The sequence below is a fragment of the Neoarius graeffei genome, chromosome 15, assembly GCF_027579695.1.
Source record: "Neoarius graeffei isolate fNeoGra1 chromosome 15, fNeoGra1.pri, whole genome shotgun sequence".
In the NCBI taxonomy this organism is placed as follows: domain Eukaryota; kingdom Metazoa; phylum Chordata; class Actinopteri; order Siluriformes; family Ariidae; genus Neoarius; species Neoarius graeffei.
Genome location: NC_083583.1, coordinates 69,613,309 through 69,632,641, shown reverse-complemented (window position 1 = coordinate 69,632,641; position 19,333 = coordinate 69,613,309). Strand labels below are relative to the sequence as shown.

At 46.8% G+C, this 19,333-nt stretch overlaps 1 pseudogene; it reads left to right on the top strand.

The window, feature by feature from the left end:
- Nucleotides 1-328: 328 nt before the first annotated feature.
- LOC132899053 (uncharacterized) lies at nucleotides 329-3,545 on the top strand (annotated as a pseudogene).
- The last annotated feature ends 15,788 nt before the right edge of the window (nucleotides 3,546-19,333 follow it).

The following is a 19,333-nucleotide window of genomic DNA, read 5'->3' as shown; positions in this document are numbered from 1 at the left end:
TGGTGTCTCTCATCAGGTTTTGCAGAAACATACAACTGTGTGTCATCAGCATAACAGTGGAAACTAATACAATGTTTATAAATAATATCACCCAGAGGTAACACATATAAAGAAAAAAGCAGTGGACCCAAGACAGAACCTTGTGGAACACCAAACTTTACCTCAGTATGTCTAGAAATATCACCATTTATGTCAACATACTGATAGCGATCAGTTAAATAAGACCCTGGGGGAGAGATACCCCCAGGGGTGCCTGAGAGGGGGGGAGGATGAGCACCCCAACTGGACAGATTCAATGGTGACAGACCAAGGCAATGGACAAACGACTATGAGCTCTCAGTGTACGTGTGGGAAAGTATGCAAGAACTTGCGCGGCTTGAAAATTCACCAAGCAAAGATGAAGTGTTTGGGGGGAGCAGCAGCAACACAACGCACAGGTGTTCCACCTGGTGAGTCGCAGGAGGGGCTTTGCCCGGAGTCACCCCACAGTGCTCAGAACCTCCAGGTGTTGGCGCCGCACTCCTTGAGCACCCAGTCGGAACAGAGGCGGATTAAGTGGCCGGCAGCTACCATGACTACACTGTGGAAGCAGTTCGACGATGACGTGGACAAAATTCTGGAGTCTGTGTCAAAGGGAGAGGTGGACCAGAAGCTGCAAGCCATGACAACAATCATTGTCAGGATGGCAGCTGAGCGGTTTGGCAAAGAGGTGAGGAAAAGCTTGGGAACATCCTACACAAGGAACCACAGAGCGGAGAAGATCCATCTCATAAGGCGGGAGATGAAAGCGCTGAAGTCTCAATACAAAGAGGCAGGAGATGAGGAACGCTTTGGTCTAGCCCAACTAATGTCCATGCACCGGAAGAGGATAAAGATTCTACGCCAGGCAGAGTGGCATCGGAGGCGGCGACGCGAGAGGGCGCGTAAACGAGCGGCCTTTATCGCTAACCCCTTCAAGTTCATAAAAGACCTGCTAGGCCAGAAGCGCAGCGGCAAACTGTCCTCCTCAAAGGAAGATATTGACCAACATCTTGCACAGATGTTCAGCGACCCCAGAAGAGAGCTGGAGTTGGGAGATTGCGACATCCTTATTGACCCACCTGAGCCAGAGGTGCAGTTTGACATGTCGGAGCTGAAGCTGATGGAAATCAAAGAGGTTGTCCATAAAGCTAGAGCATGCTCCGCTCCAGGACCAAGTGGCACTTCGTACAAAGTGTACAAGAACTGTCCCAAACTTTTACTGCGGCTGTGGAAAATCCTGCAAGTCTTCTGGAGAAAGGGGAAGATCCCAGAACAATGGTGAATGGCAGAAGGGGTTTGGATCCCTAAGGAGGAAGGCTCCACCCAGCTTGACCAGTTCCGCATCATCTCCCTCCTGTGCATTGAATCCAAAATCTTCTTCAGTGCTATCTCCAAGAGGCTGTGTACTTACCTAGCAAGGAACACCTACATTGACACATCAGTCCAGAAAGGTGGCATATTAGGGATGCCGGGCTGTATGGAGCATATAGGCGTGGTGACACAGCTTATCCGAGAGGCCAGAGAAAATAGGGGAAACCTGTCAGTGCTATGGCTTGACTTGGCCAACGCATTTGGCTCCATCCCGCATAAGCTTGTCCAGCTCACTCTGGTGAAACATCATGTCCCCAGCAGGTGTAGAGATCTCACTACTGACTACTACAACAACTTCAGGATGAGGGTCTCTTCAGGAGCAACTCTATTCAGTTGGCACAAGGTAGATATTGGCATCATCACAGGGTGCACGATCTCTGTGACACTATTCTCCTTGGCCATGAATATGCTCACTAAGTCTGCTGAGCCAGAGTGCAGAGGACCTCTTATGAGTTCTGGGCAACGACAGCCACCCATTAGGGCGTTCATGGATGACCTTACAGTCACGACGGAATCAGTCCCGGGATGCCAATGGATTCTGAAGGGTCTAGAGAAGATGATGGTGTGGGCCCGAATGCGTTTCAAACCTGCCAAATCAAGATCCATGGTGCTGAGGAAAGGAAAGGTGGAGGACAAGTTCCGGTTTAACATCACAGGCACAGCCATCCCAACAATCACAGAGAAGCCAGTTAAGAGTTTGGGCAAGGTCTTTGACAGCTCTCTCAAGGATGCAACATCTATCCAGACAGCCTGTGCTGAGTTGAATGGCTGGCTGAAATCCGTGGACAAATCCGGTCTACCTGGAAAATTCAAAGCATGGGTCTACCAGCACGGCATCCTCCCCAGGATCCTGTGGCCTCTCCTCGTCTATGCCGTCCCAGTATCCACAGTAGAGACCTTGGAGAGGAAAGTCAGCAACCACCTGCGGAGATGGCTGGGGTTACCTAAGAGCCTGAGCAGCATCGCACTCTATGGGTGCAATAACAAACTGCAGCTGCCCTTTAAATCCTTGGAGGAGGAGTTCAAGGTAACGAGGGCTAGAGAAGTGTTGCTGTACAGAGACTCCAGTGATCCAAAGGTGGCCAATGCTGGAATCCAAGTGAGGACAGGTAGAAAGTGGAAGGCAGAAGAGGCCGTGCAAATGGCTGAAGCTAGGCTGCGCCACAGGGCTCTGGTGGGGGTGGTCGCACAAGGCAGAGCTGGTCTAGGATCCTTTCCGACTCCACAAATGAACACCAGGGGGAAGGAGAAGCGGCGCCTGGTCCAAGAGGAGGTGAGGGCTGCTGTGGAGGAAATAAGATCTTGCAGGGCAGTGGGCATGAGACAGCAGGGGGCCTGGACACGATGGGAGAATGCGCTGGAGAGGAAAGTGACCTGGACTGAGATCTGGAGAGCTGAGCCTCACCGCATCAAATTTCTCATCCAGGCAGTGTACGACGTGTTGCCCAGTCCATCAAACCTGCATGCATGGGGTCTTGCAGAGTCACCAGCTTGCCCATTGCGTTCCAAGAGAGGCACCTTGGAGCATGTTCTTAGCTGCTGCACAACAGCACTTGGAGAAGGGCGTTACCGGTGGAGGCATGATCAAGTCCTGAAGACCATCGCTGAAGCCATCAACACAGGACTGGTATGGGCAAAGCAGCTGCGCCCCCCCCCCCAAGTATACCATCGCCTTTGTCAGGGCTGGGGAGCAGGTTGCCCAAGCAAAGAAAGCACCAGCAGGCACCCTGACTTCTGCAAGAGACTGGCAGCTGCTAGTGGACCTTGAAAAACAACTGAAGTTCCCCAGCCACATTGCAGTCACCACCCTCCGTCCTGATATCGTCCTTGTATCCGGGGCCACCAAGCAGGTCGTAATGCTGGAGCTGACAGTCCCGTGGGAAGACCGCCTGGAAGAAGCTTTTGAAAGGAAGCTCTCCAAGTACACGGGGCTGGTCAATGACTGCCAGCAGTCAGGATGGAGGGCAAAGTGCCTTCCAATTGAGGTAGGTTGCAGAGGCTTTGCGGCCCGGTCCTTGGCCAGCGCACTGGGGTGTTTAGGCATCGTCGGACAGCAGAAGAGGAGAGCCATCCACAATACCACCGAAGTGGCAGAGAGGGCCTCAAGATGGCTGTGGCTCAAGAGAGGAGAACCATGGAGTCGTGGTAGCTAGCATGCCATCTGGACACAAGCTGGGGTCTGATCAGCCCCGGCTGGGTCACCTGGATGAAGGTGTATGATGTTGAAAGACCCGAAACACCCAATGATTCCAGGAACATCACTGATGATGTGTCCAGTTGCATCAGTAGATGTGTTTCCACAGCACAGAGCTGAGCCAGGAGAGGGCTGTTCCCTTAACTCCCACAACATTTTCTAATCTATCCAGAAGAATGGAATGATCAATGGTATCAAATGCTGCACTAAGGTCAAGCAACACAAGTAGCGAGACACAGCCTGATCAGACACCAACAGTAGGTCGTTTATTACTTTAACCAAAGCTGTCTCTGTGCTATGATTAGGTCTAAATCCTGACTGATACATTTCATGGATGTTATTCCTGTGTAAATATGAGCATAACTGCTGTGTCACAGCTTTTTCAAGGATCTTGGAGATAAAGGGGAGGTTTGATATTGGCCGATAATTGGACAGCTGACAGGGATCAAAGTCAGGTTTTTTAATCAGGGGTTTGATAACTGCTAGTTTAAAGGATTTGGGTACATAGCCAATCATAAGAGAAGAATTTATTATTTTTAGAAGTGGTTCAATTACTTCAGGTATTATCTGTTTGAATAGATGTGTAGGTAAGGGATCTAGTACGCAAGTTGAGGCTTTTGATGCCGAGATTAATGAAAGTAATTCAGTTTCTTTTAGGGGAGTAAAACATTCTAACTGATGATCTGATACAGTTATATTGTTAACTACAGGGTCACTTACATTGTCTGACCTTAAATTAGTAGTTTGAATTTTTTGTCGGATATTCTCAATGTTGTCATTAAAAAAATTCATGAAATCGTTGCTACTACATACTACAGATATGCATGTGTCTATAGTGGACTTATTCCTGGTTAATTTTGCTACAGTATTAAATAGGAATCTAGGATTATTTTTGTTATTTTCTATTCGGGAGGAGAGATACGCATCTAGCAGTACTAAGAGCTTTTCTATACTTGAGGAAGCTCTCCTTCCATGCTAATTTGAACACTACCAATTTTGTTTGATGCCATTTACATTCCAATTTTTGAGTGGTCTGTTTTAATGTGAGATTGTCATCATTATACCAGGGTGCTAATTTTTTGTCTCTGACCATTTTCCTTTTAAGAGGAGCTACATTATCTAAGGTATAGCAGAATGTTGACTCTAAGCATTCAGTTGCCTGATCAAGTTCTGCAGGGGCTGACAGTGACCCAATCAAAGTTGATAAATCAAATCAAGTTTATTTGTATAGCGCTTTTAACAATAAACACTGTTGCAAAGCAGCTTTACAGAATTTGAACGATTTAAAACATGAGCTAATTTTATCCCTAATCTATCCCCAATGAGCAAGCCTGTGGTGACGGTGGCAAGGAAAAACTCCCTCAGACGACATGAGGAAGAAACCTCGAGAGGAACCAGACTCAAAAGGGAACCCATCCTCATTTGGGCAACAACAGACAGCCTGACTATAATATTAACAGTTTTAACAGGTATAACCCTCAACTGTCCTCATGGGGCTGTCCTTCACAGGAGCGGTGCGATAAAACTCCGACCAGACACAGGGCACCAGGATGGATCAAGCAGGTCCGAGGGGCAGAAGAGGCCAGCATCTCAATCCCAGGATCAACATGTAACTCAGAGGGACAGATTGGGGGGGGGGGGGGGAAGAGAGAGAGAAAGAAAACACAGGTTGTTAGGTACGCCCTAAAAATGACAAGTATTAAATCTGTGTGGTAGGCTCGCAGAGATGAGAGTCTTTACATCAGGCATAACACACAACAATGGCATGTTAATATGGTAAAAAATATCATGACTTGCTCTGGCTGGATGCTTGATTGGGTGATGGGAGCACACTCCTCAGCAATGATGAGATGCAGATGGGACCCTTAGGGCTGGCCAAGACAATTCAGTTACATTTCACCGGGTCTGGGACATGCGACAGAATGTCTGACGGCCGATTCCCTGCAGGCTACGATAGCCAGTTGAGGTCTCCACCCTCTCCACCAAAAGATTTCCTGTTGACTCCATGTAACTCAGAGGGACAGATTTGGGGTGGGGGGGGGAGGGAAAGAAAACACAGGTTGTTAGGTATGCCCAATGTCACCTCAATAAGTAGGAGCAGTATACATATTGCACTGAGTACAAGCAGGGACTCCGGCAACTAACTATGACAGCATAACTAAAAGGAGAGAGCCAGAAGGTAACACAGGCATGAGGGAGCCCCGGGACATAAAGCAGCCAGCCACTACACCGTCAACAAACTCGAGTGAGCAAGCGAGTGGGGACTGACAGCATCCATATATCCCAGTTTACCAAAACACTCTATGCCTGAGGACCCTCCAGATCTACTCCTTTACCTCATAAACACCATTAACAAAAGGTTTGACTAAACAGATATGTTTTCAGCCTAGACTGAAATGCTGAGACTGTGTCTGATTCCCGAACATTACTTGGAAGGCTGTTCCATAACTGTGGGGCTTTGTAAGAAAAGGCTCTGCCCCCTGATGTAGCCTTCACTATACGAGGTACCAGCAGATAGCCTGCACCTTTTGATCTAAGTAGGCGTGGTGGGTCATAGAGGAGCAGAAGTTCACTCAGGTACTGTGGTGCGAGACCATTTAGTGCTTTAAAGGTCAATAGTAGTATTTTATAATCAATACGAAATTTGATTGGGAACCAATGCAGTGTGGATAAGACAGGCGTGATGTGGTCATATTTTCTAGTTCTAGTAAGGACTCTTGCTGCTGCATTTTGAACTAACTGGAGCTTGTTTATGCACTTATTGGAACATCCAGACAGTAAGGCATTACAATAATCCAACTTGGAGGTAACGAAAGCATGGACTAGTTTTTCTGCATCATGCAATGACATTAAATTTCTTATCTTTGCAATATTTCTGAGATGAAAGAAAGCTATCCGGGTGATGTTATCAATGTGAGTTTCGAATGAAAGACTGGGGTCAATAATCACTCCGAGGTCTTTTACTGCTGCACGTGAAGAAACAGAAAGGCCATCCAGTCACTGTGTAATCAGAAAACTTACTTCTAGCTGTATGTGGTCCTAGTACAAGTACTTCAGTCTTGTCAGAGTTAAGCAGAAGGAAATTAATAAGCATCCAGTGTCTAATGTCCTTAACACATTCCTCAATTCTATTAAGCTGGTGTCTCTCATCAGGTTTTGCAGAGACATACAACTGTGTGTCATCAGCATAACAGTGGAAACTAATACAATGTTTACGAATAATATCGCCCAGAGGTAACATATATAGAAAAAAAAGCAGTGGACCCAAGACAGAACCTTGTGGAACACCAAACTTTACCTCGGTACGTCTAGAAATATCACCATTTATATCAACATACTGATAACGATCAGTTAGATAAGACCTGAGCCAGGAGAGGGCCATTCCCTTAACTCCCACAACATTTTCTAGTCTATCCAGAAGAATGGAATGATCAATGGTATCAAATGCTGCACTAAGGTCAAGCAACACAAGCACCGAGACACAGCCCTGATCAGACGCCAACAGTAGGTCGTTTACTACTTTAACCAGTGCTGTCTCTGTGCTATAATGAGGTCTAAATCCTGACTGATACATTTCATGGATGTTATTCCTATGTAAATATGAGCATAACTGCTGTGCCACAGCTCTTTCAAGGATCTTGGAGATAAAGGGGAGGTTATTAATTGGACAGTTGGATAATTGGACAGCTGACAGGGATCAAGGTCAGGTTTTTTTAATCAGGGGTTTGATAACTGCTAGTTTAAAGGATTTGGGTACATAGCCAATCATAAGAGAAGAATTTATTATTTTTAGAAGCGGTTCAATTACTCCAGGCATTATCTGTTTGAATAGATGTGTCGGTAAGGGATCTAGTACGCAAGTTGAGGCTTTTGATGTAGAGATTAATGAAAGTAATTCAGTTTCTTTTAGGGGAGTAAAACATTCTAACTGATGATCTGATACAGTTATATTGTTAACTACAAGGTCACTTTCATTGTCTAACCTTAAATTAGTAGTTTGAATTTTTTGTCGGATATTCTCAATTTTGTCATTAAAAAAATTCATGAAGTCGTTGCTACTACATACTGCAGGTGTGCATGTGTTGATAGTGGACTTATTCCTGGTTAATTTTGCTACAGTATTAAATAGGAATCTAGGATTATTTTTGTTATCTTCTATTAGGGAGGAGAAATATGCTGATCTCGCAGCACTAAGAGCTTTTCTATACTTCAGGAAGCTCTCCTTCCAAGCTAATTTGAACACTACTAATTTTGTTTGATGCCATTTACGTTCCAATTTTCGAGTGGTCTGTTTTAATGTGCGAGTGTCATCATTATACCAGGGTGCTAATTTTTTGTCTCTGACCATTTTCCTTTTTAGAGGAGCTACATTATCTAAAGTATGGCGGAATGTTGACTCTAAGCATTCAGTTGCCTGATCAAGTTCTGCAGGGACTGACAGTGACCCAATCAAAGTTGACAGCTCTGGGAGATCATTTATAAAGCTCTGTGCAGTAGTTGACGTGAAAGTACGTTTAATACAGTAGCGTGGTGAGGTGCATATATTATTACTCAGACATATCTTGAATGAGATGAGACAATGATCTGAGATAACTTCAGACTGTGGAAGTATGACTATATTATCTATGTTTAATCTGAATGTTAGTATTAGATCAAGGGTGTGACCACCATTATGGGTCAGTCCTATGAAATTCTGCTTAATCCCGACTGAGTCTAAGATGGACACAAACGCTGTTTTTAAAGGGTCTTCTGGGTTATCGAAGTGAATATTAAAATCTCCGACAACTAAAGCTTTGTCTAAGGAAATAACCAGATCTGAAATAAAATCTGCAAATTCAGAAAGAAACTCAGAATATGGCCCCGGGGGCCTGTAAATAATAAGCAATGGAATTAACTGGGTAGACTTATTTTTCGAGGCTACATACATTATATGAGTATGAAGAACTTCAAATGTATTAAATTTATAACCAGGTTTTTGTGTTACACCTAGATAATCGTTATAAATAACCGTGACGCCTCCTCCTCTGCCAGTTAGACAAGGCTGGTGTATATACCTGTATCCAGGAGGACTCGCTTCATTTAATGCTATATATTCATTTGGCTTAATCCATGTTTCTGTTAAACACAGTACATTAAACTCCTGATCAGTAATGAGTTCATTAACCATTAGCGCTTTAGATGTAAGAGATCTAATATTTAATAGCCCCACCTTTAGATCAAAGGTGCTGGCAGCAGCTGTACAGTCAGTATGATCTAATTTTATATTGATTAGGTTACTGGAACAAACTCTCTGAAAATTTCTACCTTTTTGTTGAGCTCGGGGAACAGACACAGTCTCGATGTAGTGGGCCCTGAGTGACGACTCTGCGCAGCTAGCAGACAGTCGGTTTAGCCTGTTCGTCTGCTCTCTGGCCTTGGCTCTGGATTGTCAGAAATTAACTAGGCCTGTTCTGAGACTATGACCTATGCTGCAGGAAATGAGAGCAGCACCTTCCCGAGCGGGATGGATACCGTCCCGCCCTAACAGACCAGCAGTGCCCTCAAAATTAGCCCAATTATCTATAAAGCCCACACTGTTTTCAGAGCACCACCTGGACAGCCAGCAGTTCAGCGACCATAACCTGCTGTAAGCTACATCGCCACGCCGCATTGGGATGGGGCCAGAGCATACTACAGCATCGGACATTGCCTTCGCTAATTTAAACACCTCTACAAAGTTACTCTTAGTAACCTCAGACTGACGAAGGCGTATATCATTAGCTCCTGCATGGATAACTATCTTTGAGAACCTGTGCTTGCCTAGGACCCTAAGATTACCTGCTATGTCCGGCGCCCTGGCTCCCGGTATACACCTGACTAAAGCTGCTGGTGCCCCTAAAGGCTGAGCTAATTTCACGTGCCGTATGATAGAGTCCCCTATAACCAGAGCTCTTTCAGGTTTCTCAGTGGGTGAATCACTAAGGAGAGCAAACCTGTTCGACACGTGACGTGGAGAGGAGTGGTGCTCCCGTGGGCGAGCCTCAGCAGTAGCTTTGGCTCTATGCTTATGCCGCCGAGCCGTCACCCATTCGCCCCGCTGTAAGGGCTCTAATGCCGGAGTTGGGGGATTGCTAACTCCACCTAGGGCGTCCAGACTTTCCCAAACAGAAACTACACTGTTCTCACGCTCACTAACCTGCTCTAAAGCCTGGACACGCGCTTCTAGCACTGCAATCTTCTCCGTCAGAGAGCTAACTAATCTGCACTTATCACAAGAAAAGCTAATAGAGTTATCACTAGTGATGGAGGAAGAATGACTAAACATCCTGCACTCAGCACACTGAACAGGCTGAAGGTGTGCCATGATGAAAAGATTCAAGTACCTTAAATGAAGATCTGTTGATATTAAAGCAGATCAGATGTGGATGGCCTCCACTTGTGGTCTTTACACAGGAGGAGAGAAAAAGAAAGCTTCCGGTCTCAGCGTTCTTCCAAAAAAAGAAAGAGAAAAAAACGGGAAAAAAAACAGAAAAAGGAAAGCGAAAGTGAAAAGTACAAAAATGAAAGCGACAGTACAATAAAAATGAAGAGGATACTGGAAATTTATTTGTAGAAAAAAGTTAAAAAAGGATTAGTAATTAAACGCTGGCACTCGCGGGAAAAAAGGACTCGGCGCGAACAACTCAGGATAACTCTGGGAGATCATTTATAAAGCTCTGTGCAGTGGTTGACATGAATGTACGTTTAATACAGTAGTGTGGTGAGGTGCATATATTATTACTCAGACAGTTTGAATGAGATGAGATAATGATCTGAGATAACTTCAGGCTGTGGAAGTATAACTATATTGTCTACGTTTAACCCAAATGTTAGTATTAGTTCGAGGGTGTGACCACCATTATGGGTCGGTCCTATGACACTCTGATTAATCCCTACTGAATCTAAAATGGGCACAAACACTGTTTTTAAAGGGTCTTCTGGGTTATCGAAGTGAATATTAAAATCTCCGATAACTAAAGCTTTGTCTAAGGAAATAACCAGATCTGAGGTAAAATCTGCAAATTCAGAAAAACTCAGCATATGGCCCTGGGAGCCTGTAAATAAGCTCATCTCCTCTAGCCGCTTTATCCTTCTACAGGGTCGCAGGCAAGCTGGAGCCTATCCCAGCTGACTACGGGCGAAAGGCGGGGTACACCCTGGACAAGTCGCCAGGTCATCACAGGGCTGACACATAGACACAGACAACCATTCACACTCACACTTACGGGTAATTTAGAGTCACCAGTTAACCTAACCTGCATGTCTTTGGACTGTGGGGGAAACCGGAGCACCCGGAGGAAACCCACGCGGACACGGGGAGAACATGCAAACTCCACACAGAAAGGCCCTCACCGGCCCTGGGGCTCGAACCCAGGACCTTCTTGCTGTGAGGCGACAGCGCTAACCACTACACCACCGTGCCGCCCGCCTGTAAATAATAAGTAATGGAATTAACTGGGTAGACTTATTTTTCGAGGCTACATACATGATATGAGTATGAAGAACTTCAAATGTATTAAATTTATAACCAGGTTTTTGTGTTACACCTAGATAATCATTATGAATAACTGCAATGCCTCCTCCTCTGTCAGTTAGATGAGGCTGGTGTATATATCTATATCCAGGAGGACTCGCTTCATCTCATCTCATCTCATTATCTCTAGCCGCTTTATCCTTCTACAGGGTCGCAGGCAAGCTGGAGCCTATCCCAGCTGACTACGGGCGAAAGGCGGGGTACACCCTGGACAAGTCGCCAGGTCATCACAGGGCTGACACATAGACACAGACAACCATTCACACTCACATTCACACCTACGGTCAATTTAGAGTCACCAGTTAACCTAACCTGCATGTCTTTGGACTGTGGGGGAAACCGGAGCACCCGGAGGAAACCCACGCGGACACGGGGAGAACATGCAAACTCCGCACAGAAAGGCCCTCGCCGGCCCCGGGGCTCGAACCCAGGACCTTCTTGCTGTGAGGCGACAGCGCTAACCACTACACCACCGTGCCGCCCGCCTGTAAATAATAAGTAATGGAATTAACTGGGTAGACTTATTTTTCGAGGCTACATACATGATATGAGTATGAAGAACTTCAAATGTATTAAATTTATAACCAGGTTTTTGTGTTACACCTAGATAATCATTATGAATAACTGCAATGCCTCCTCCTCTGTCAGTTAGATGAGGCTGGTGTATATATCTATATCCAGGAGGACTCGCTTCATTTAATGCTATATATTCATTTGGCTTAATTCATGTTTCAGTTAAACAAAGTACATTAAACTCCTGATCAGTAATGAGTTCATTAACCATTAGTGCTTTAGATGCAAGCTAAATAATAATGGTTAAACTTCTTCTGTACATTTTCAACCTGTACATTTTCAACCTGAGCCTCAGTCTGGAGAAAGTTCCACTTCTGTGGAAAACATCATGTGTGGTTCCAGTTCCCAAGACTGTGCACCCCAGGGAGCCCAACCACTTTCGGCCAGTAGCTTTAACGTCTCACCTCATGAAGATCATGGAGAGGATTGCTCTCTCCCACCTCCGACACCTGGTGAACAGCGAGATGGACCCCCTGCAGTTCGCATATTGACCGCATTGGTGTGGATGATGCTGTCATTTACCTGCTACACCGGTCACTGTTGCACCTGGAGGGCACTGGGAGCACTGTGCGAATCATGTTCTTTGACTTCTCCAGTGCTTTCAACACAATCCAGCCATCACTGCTTAGGGGGAAGTTGGAGGGAGCTGGTGTCGACTGCCACCTGGCTGCATAGATCATCGATTACCTCATTAACAGACCGCAGTATGTGAGGCTCCGCGACTGTGTGTCTGATGTGGTAGTCTGCAGCACAGGGGCGCCACAGGGTACAGTGCTCTCTCCTTTCCTCTTTACACTTTACACATCTGACTTCAGCTACCACACGGACAGCTGCCACCTCCAGAAGTTCTCTGATGATACAGCCATCGTTGGACGTGTGTCAGAGGGGGACGATCTGGAGTACAGAGAGGTCATCACCAACTTTGTCGCCTGGTGTGAACTGAACCACCTGTGCATCAACGGCAGCAAGACAAAGGAGGTGGTGGTCGATTTCAGAATGACGGTTTCCCAAATTGCACCAGTGAACATCCAGGGTTTGGACATTGAGATCGTAGAGGATCTCACAATCTCAACAACAAACTGGACTGGACTAACAACACAGATGTCCTGTACAAGAAGGGCCAAAATCGTCTCCACCTCTTGAGAAGACTGAGGTCTTTTGGTGTGTGCAGGACACTGCTTAGGACTTTTTATGACTCAGTGGTAGCATCAGCGATTTTCTACGCTGTGGTCTGCTGGGGCTGTGGAAGTTCAGAGAGGGACAGGAAGAAACTTAATAAACTGGTCAGAAGGGCTGGCTCAGTCTTGGACTGTCCTCTGGACTCCATTGAGGTGGTGGGTGAGAGGAGGATGTTAGCCAAACTGACCTCAATCATGGATAACACCTCTCACCCCCTACATAAGGCTGTGGGGGCTTTAAGCAGCTCTTTTAGTAGTAGACTGCTACACCCACGGTGTAAGAAGGAGAGATACCGCAGGTCATTCATACCGGCTGCTGTCAGACTGTATAACACCCACAACTTGTAATGTAGCACCAATAACCTGTTTGTCATTATATTTGCACTACTTCACCACTACTACCTCTGCCATCTCTCATCGATGCAATTATTATGTGCAATAATATAGGGCTTAAACTAATTTTATGCATACTTATATATCAGCTGGATAGTACAGTGGTAACGCTCACTGACTACGACGGGTAGATCGTAGTTCGAATCCCGGTCAGGGCAAAACATCATCCAGTAATGGTCCTTAGGCAAAACCCCTCATGATATATCAGCCTACCTCAGGAATGAGTGAAGACATAACTGATAGAGTCATACCGGCTCAGACATCGCCCGGGTCAACAAGGTCTGCGTCAATTGCTAGGGAACCAGGGCAAACTGATGAGAAATGGGCTACTGGAACAAGACATCGATGGACGAGGACAGAAAATACGGATTTGCTGGAATGCTACTATACAAGCAATCCCAGAGAGAGGCGATACATGCAGCGAATGTGGGACCATTGGATACTTCGAAACCCACAATCAAGGCTATCAAAGAAACAGCTATTAGCCCACTGTTCCAACATCCGTAATCGAAATCTACTATCACAACTAGAGATTAATGAAATACAACAATGATGCTACGGCAAGGGGGAGCCAGGAAGACAGGGATGTCATCATCATCCCCACAACCAGAGATTGGGTACCAAGCCCCAACAGCTAACAGTCTCAACACAAGAGCTGCTGACCTAAGACAATCTTCACAAGAACCATCACTGAGACCAACAAGCTGATACACACTACACCAACAGTAATCATGGAGATGCTTGGACACAAGGTGGGCTCGGGACATAACAAACAGCATCCACCATGGAAGAGATGATTAGAGGCCAAGATAAAGGCAGCACGGAGAGAAGTTAGCCAGCTAGCTGAACTACAGAAAGGGAACATGGTGAATAAAGGGGCACCCAGGAAGTACAACTCACTCTCCATACCAGAGGCACTCGAAACTGCCAAACAGCGACTAACAGCTCTGGCCACCCAGTTGAAGAGATACACCAAGGAGGGAGAGGCCAGGAGGCCATAAACAAGCTGTTCTCCACTGAACCAGCCAAGGTGTACTCTCAGTGGCAGGGGAACAACAACCGGTCAGACCCACCAAGAGCTGAGGTGGAAAAATACTGGAAAGACATATGGGAAAGAAAGGCATCACACAACACCGATGCCCAATGGTTGGTAGACCTAAGAGCTGACCACAGCAACCTCCCAGAACAAGAACCAGTAACCATCTCAATGGCAGACGTCCAAGAAAGAGTGTCAAAGATGAAGAACTGGACAGCACCAGGCCCCGATATGATCTGGCTGAAGAAGCTAACTGCACTCCATGAATGCCTAGCAGCACAGATGAACCAGCTGCTGAGGGATGGGACCCACCCAGAATGGCTAACCCAAGGCAGGACAGTCCTAATCATAAAGGACCCCCAGAAGGGACCCATCCCATCCAACTACCGGCCAATTACCTGTCTCTGCACAACATGGAAGGCCCTGTCAGGCATCATTGCGGCAAAAATGAGTAAGCATGTGGCTCAATACATGAGCAAGGCACAGAAAGGAATTGGCAGTAACACCAGAGGAGCCAAGCACCAGCTACTGGTCGATAGAACAGTCGCCCGAGACTGTAAGAAGAGACAGACCAACCTGTGCACTGCCTGGATTGACTACAAGAAAGCCTACGACTCAATGCCACATACATGGATACTGGAATGTCTGGAACCATATAAGATCAACAGGAACCTAAGGACCTTCATCCAGAACTCAATGGAAATGTGGAAGACAACCCTAGAGGCCAACTCAAAACCCATTGGCCAAGTCAACATCAAGTGCGGCATATACCAAGGAGATGCGCTATCACCACTGCTGTTCTGCATAGGCCTGAGCCCCCTCAGTCGGATCATCACGAAGAGCGGCTACGGGTACCGATTCCATAGTGGGGAAACAATCAGCCACCTGCTCTACATGGATGACATCAAGCTGTATGCCAGGAATGAGCGAGAAATAGACTCGCTGATCCACACCACCCGGATCTACAGCGATGACATAGGGATGTCATTTGGATTGGACAAGTGTGGCCGGATGGTCTCAAAGAGAGGCAAGATGATCCGGACTGAGGGGATTGACCTACCAGAGGGCAACATAGGTGATATCCAAGACAGCTACAAGTACCTTGGCATCCCACAGGCTAATGGAAACCATGAAGAGGCCACAAGGAAGTCAACCACAGCCAAATACCTCCAGAGAGTAAGGCAGGTCCTGAAAAGTCAGCTGAATGGTAAGAACAAGGTCCGAGCCATCAACATGTATGCACTACCAGTCATCAGATACCCCGCTGGTATCATAAACTGGCCAAAGGAGGAGATAGAAGCCACAGATATCAAGACTAGAAAGCTCCTCACCATGCATGGAGGGTTCCACCCCAAGTCCAGCACCCTGAGACTATACACTAAGCAGAAAGAGGGAGGCCGAGGGCTAGTGAGCATCAAGACCACGGTCCAGGATGAAACATCGAAAATCCGAGAATACATCAGAAAGATGGCCCCAAAGGATGAACTGCTAAGTGAATGTCTCAGGCAGCAGAACCCTGATGAGAGTGCAGAGGAGGAGGAGGAACAGACAACCTGGAGGGACAAACCCCTACATGGCATGTACCACCGTCAGATAGAGGAAGTGGCTGATATCAAGAAATCCTACCAGTGGCTGGATAATGCAGGACTGACAGACAGCACAGAGGCACTAATCATGGCAGCACAAGAACAGGCCATAAGCACAAGAGCCATAGAGGCCAGGATCTACCAGAGTAGATCAGACCCAAGATGCAGACTGTGCAAAGAAGCCCCTGAAACAGTCCAGCACATAGTAGCAGGGTGTAAGATGCTAGCTGGATCAGCGTACATGGAGAGGCACAACCAAGTGGCTGGGATAGTATACAGGAACATCTGCAACCAGTATGGAATAGAAGTACCCAAGTCCCAATGGGCCATACCACAGAAGGTGGCTGAGAACAACAGGGCCAAGGTTCTGTGGGACTTCAGCTTCCAGACTGACAAACAGATCCTGGCTAACCAACCGGACATAGTGGTGGTGGACAAAGGAGCAGAAGAGGGTGGTGGTGATAGTTGTGGCGATCCCAGCTGATGCCAACATCAGGAAGAAGGAACATGAGAAACTTGAGAAGTATCAAGGGTTGAAAGAGCAGCTGGAATGGATGTGGAAGGTCAAGGGTTGCGTGGTCCCCGTGGTAGTGGGGGCACTTGGGGCAGTAACCCCCAAACTGGGAGAGTGGCTCCAGCAAATCCCAGGAACAACATCTGAAGCCTCAGTCCAGAAGAGCGCAGTCCTAGGAACATCGAAGATACTGCGCAGAACCCTCAAACTCCCAGGCCTCTGGTAGAGGACCCAAGCTTGAGGATGACATGGATACCACCCCCCCGCCGGGGGTGAGAAGGAGATATATATATATATATATATATATATATATATATATATATATATATATATATATATATAAAAAAATGTGTGTAGCAGTTCGTAGGAGGGGGAGGAGCACAGAAAGACGGCAGGCCAGAATAAAGTTCAATAATTCGTTTATTTTGCTCTTTTCAGATGCAAAATTCACTCTCTTCCATGCTCTCACACACACACACATCGTCTGGTTCAGGAGAGAGCCCTCTTCCTCTGCTCTCTCTCTCTCTCTTTATATAGGGCACGGTCACTGGGAAGACACACAAACACAGGTTAATTGACATCAGGTGTAGTGATTCTGCCACTTACCTTCCCTGACTCCGCCCTCCAGTCACCGATCGGCACTTGACCACGCCCCCGCTGCCACAATATATAAATGTTATTTATGCATACGTGTGTGCATATATACAGAGTCTACCTGTAATGTGCAATTTTTCTGAGCCTCTCAATAAGGCAATTTTTTCTTTTCTATACTTTTTCATGGTGTCAAGACAAACAGACGAGGACCCAAGAGCGCAGGTTAAATGTTGAGTTTATTGATAGCACGGGAAAGGGAGTTGGGAGGATGTGTGTGTGAAGTTCAGTGGCGAGAGGACTGAGAGGCAGGGATGGCTGGTGGGAGCGTGGTGGTGACGTCTGAGGTCTCCCCTCCAAGTACTAACCAGGCCCGACCCTGCTTAGCTTCTGAGATCAGACAGGATCAGGCGTTGTCAGAGTAGTTTGGCTGTAAGCTGACAGCATTTGGTATTCAGGCGGTCTCACAGCGAGCAGTCTCTCAGCAGGCAGACAGGACAGCACGACAGACAGGAGTTTGGGAACAGGCTGAAACACAGAGTCACAGGTCAGGTAGCGAGAATGGGGACAGAAATGCAGGGTCAGATTACCAGGGCTGAAGAGCTGACGGAGTCGATGCCTTGAAGACGATCTGACACTGAAGCTTGGGAGGACTGCAGTTTAAATACACACAGAGAAGGCAGCAGGTGATAGGCAACAGCCAATGACAGCCACTGAAAGTCAATGAGAGTCAATGATGGTAAATTGACAGAAGGTGAGCCTGATAGAGAAGGAGCATGCGGGCGTGGCAGGTAATACTGAGTGGAGAGGAGTGGAATGTTACCTGATGAGAGGAAAGCCACAGGTAGGACCATGACAGAACCCCCCCCCCTCAAGGGACGGCTCCAGAAGTCCCTAGACACAGACCCACCAAGACGGGCGGGAGGAGGGGGAATACTGGTGGAGGGTCAGAATTCCTCTGACCGGTCAGTGTCCATGGCCTCCGCACCATCTTCACTGTTGGAAGACTCGTCATTCCAAGGGCCCCTGCCCAGGATTTGGTTCAGAGTCAGACTCGGACACTGGAGCAGGGGTGGTGTCAGGGTCCGGAAGTGGATCCGCCCGGTGAGAACCCCTACGTCGACCCCGTCAGATGGAGGGCCGGTCAGGGTGTAGGCGATGGAAGTCGGCGATGAGGGCCGGATCCAAAACCCTTCCAGCAGGGACCCATGCCCTCTCCTCAGGACCATAACCCTCTGAGAAAGGGAGAGCATGTGTGTGTGTGTGTGTGTGTGTGAGCTATAAAGCTTTGGAATGTTCTTATCTGATGTTTTGGTATGTTGAGTGTGGAGGAGGGGCTTGACCATGTGTTTAGACAAAAGGCTAGTTCTGTATAGCTAACCAAAATGTGTTGAGCACGAGGTAAGCCCAGATTAGCTTCGTGTTGCTAAGTTAAGACAAAAGGGAAGCTCTAAAGTGTATCAGGCCTGGTCAGGCCTGTTGAGCACGTGTTTTCTAAGTAACAAAAGGATTCCACACGCATAACATTACCCAACCCCTGAACTCTTAATAAGATCAAAATGTGTGTTAAGAGAATTATGTTAGTAAGAGATAAAAGAAAAACATGCACTGTTATGTGATTGTTTAAGTTAATGTTGATGTTTGGGAAAACACCCCCCCTTGTGGTGCCAGTGGCACGGTCCGCCCAGAGCTACGGGCAGAGTTATAATACTCATGTATTATAGCATGTGCACGATACACATGCTCCCGTTGCAATTGTCTTTATTTACATTTACATATACACACAAACATGGTGTCAGAAGTACCTAGAACCTATACTGGATAGTTACACAGATACTTACACAGAGTATATCAGACGAAAATAGTGATCGGAGCAGAAGTTGAAGACGTGTTGAAGAGTCACTGTTAGCAGCAGGCTAAGCTAACAACTACTCACCATGGCGTCTGGGATACCACCACCGGGAGAGATGAAGATGACAGGAGACCTTGCAAGCAACTGGGATGACTTCAGAGCTGAATTTGAAGACTACATGCTTGCTGCCGGATTGAAAGAGAAAGAGAAGGAGGTACAAGCAGCAACCTTGCGGAGACTGATGGGCAGCGAGTGTCGACACATATACAAACATAATTTGGGACTTACAGCCGAACAAGGAAAGGATGTGGATGCCATTCTCAATGCTCTTGAAACGTATTTCAAGCCTGCTAAAAACGTCATATTTGAGAGATATGTTTTTGGCAACTATAAGCAAGACGAAGGGGAGCCCATCGATGCGTTCGTGACAAGGCTGAGGGAAAAGGCGGGCTCCTGTGAGTATGGACAGCTT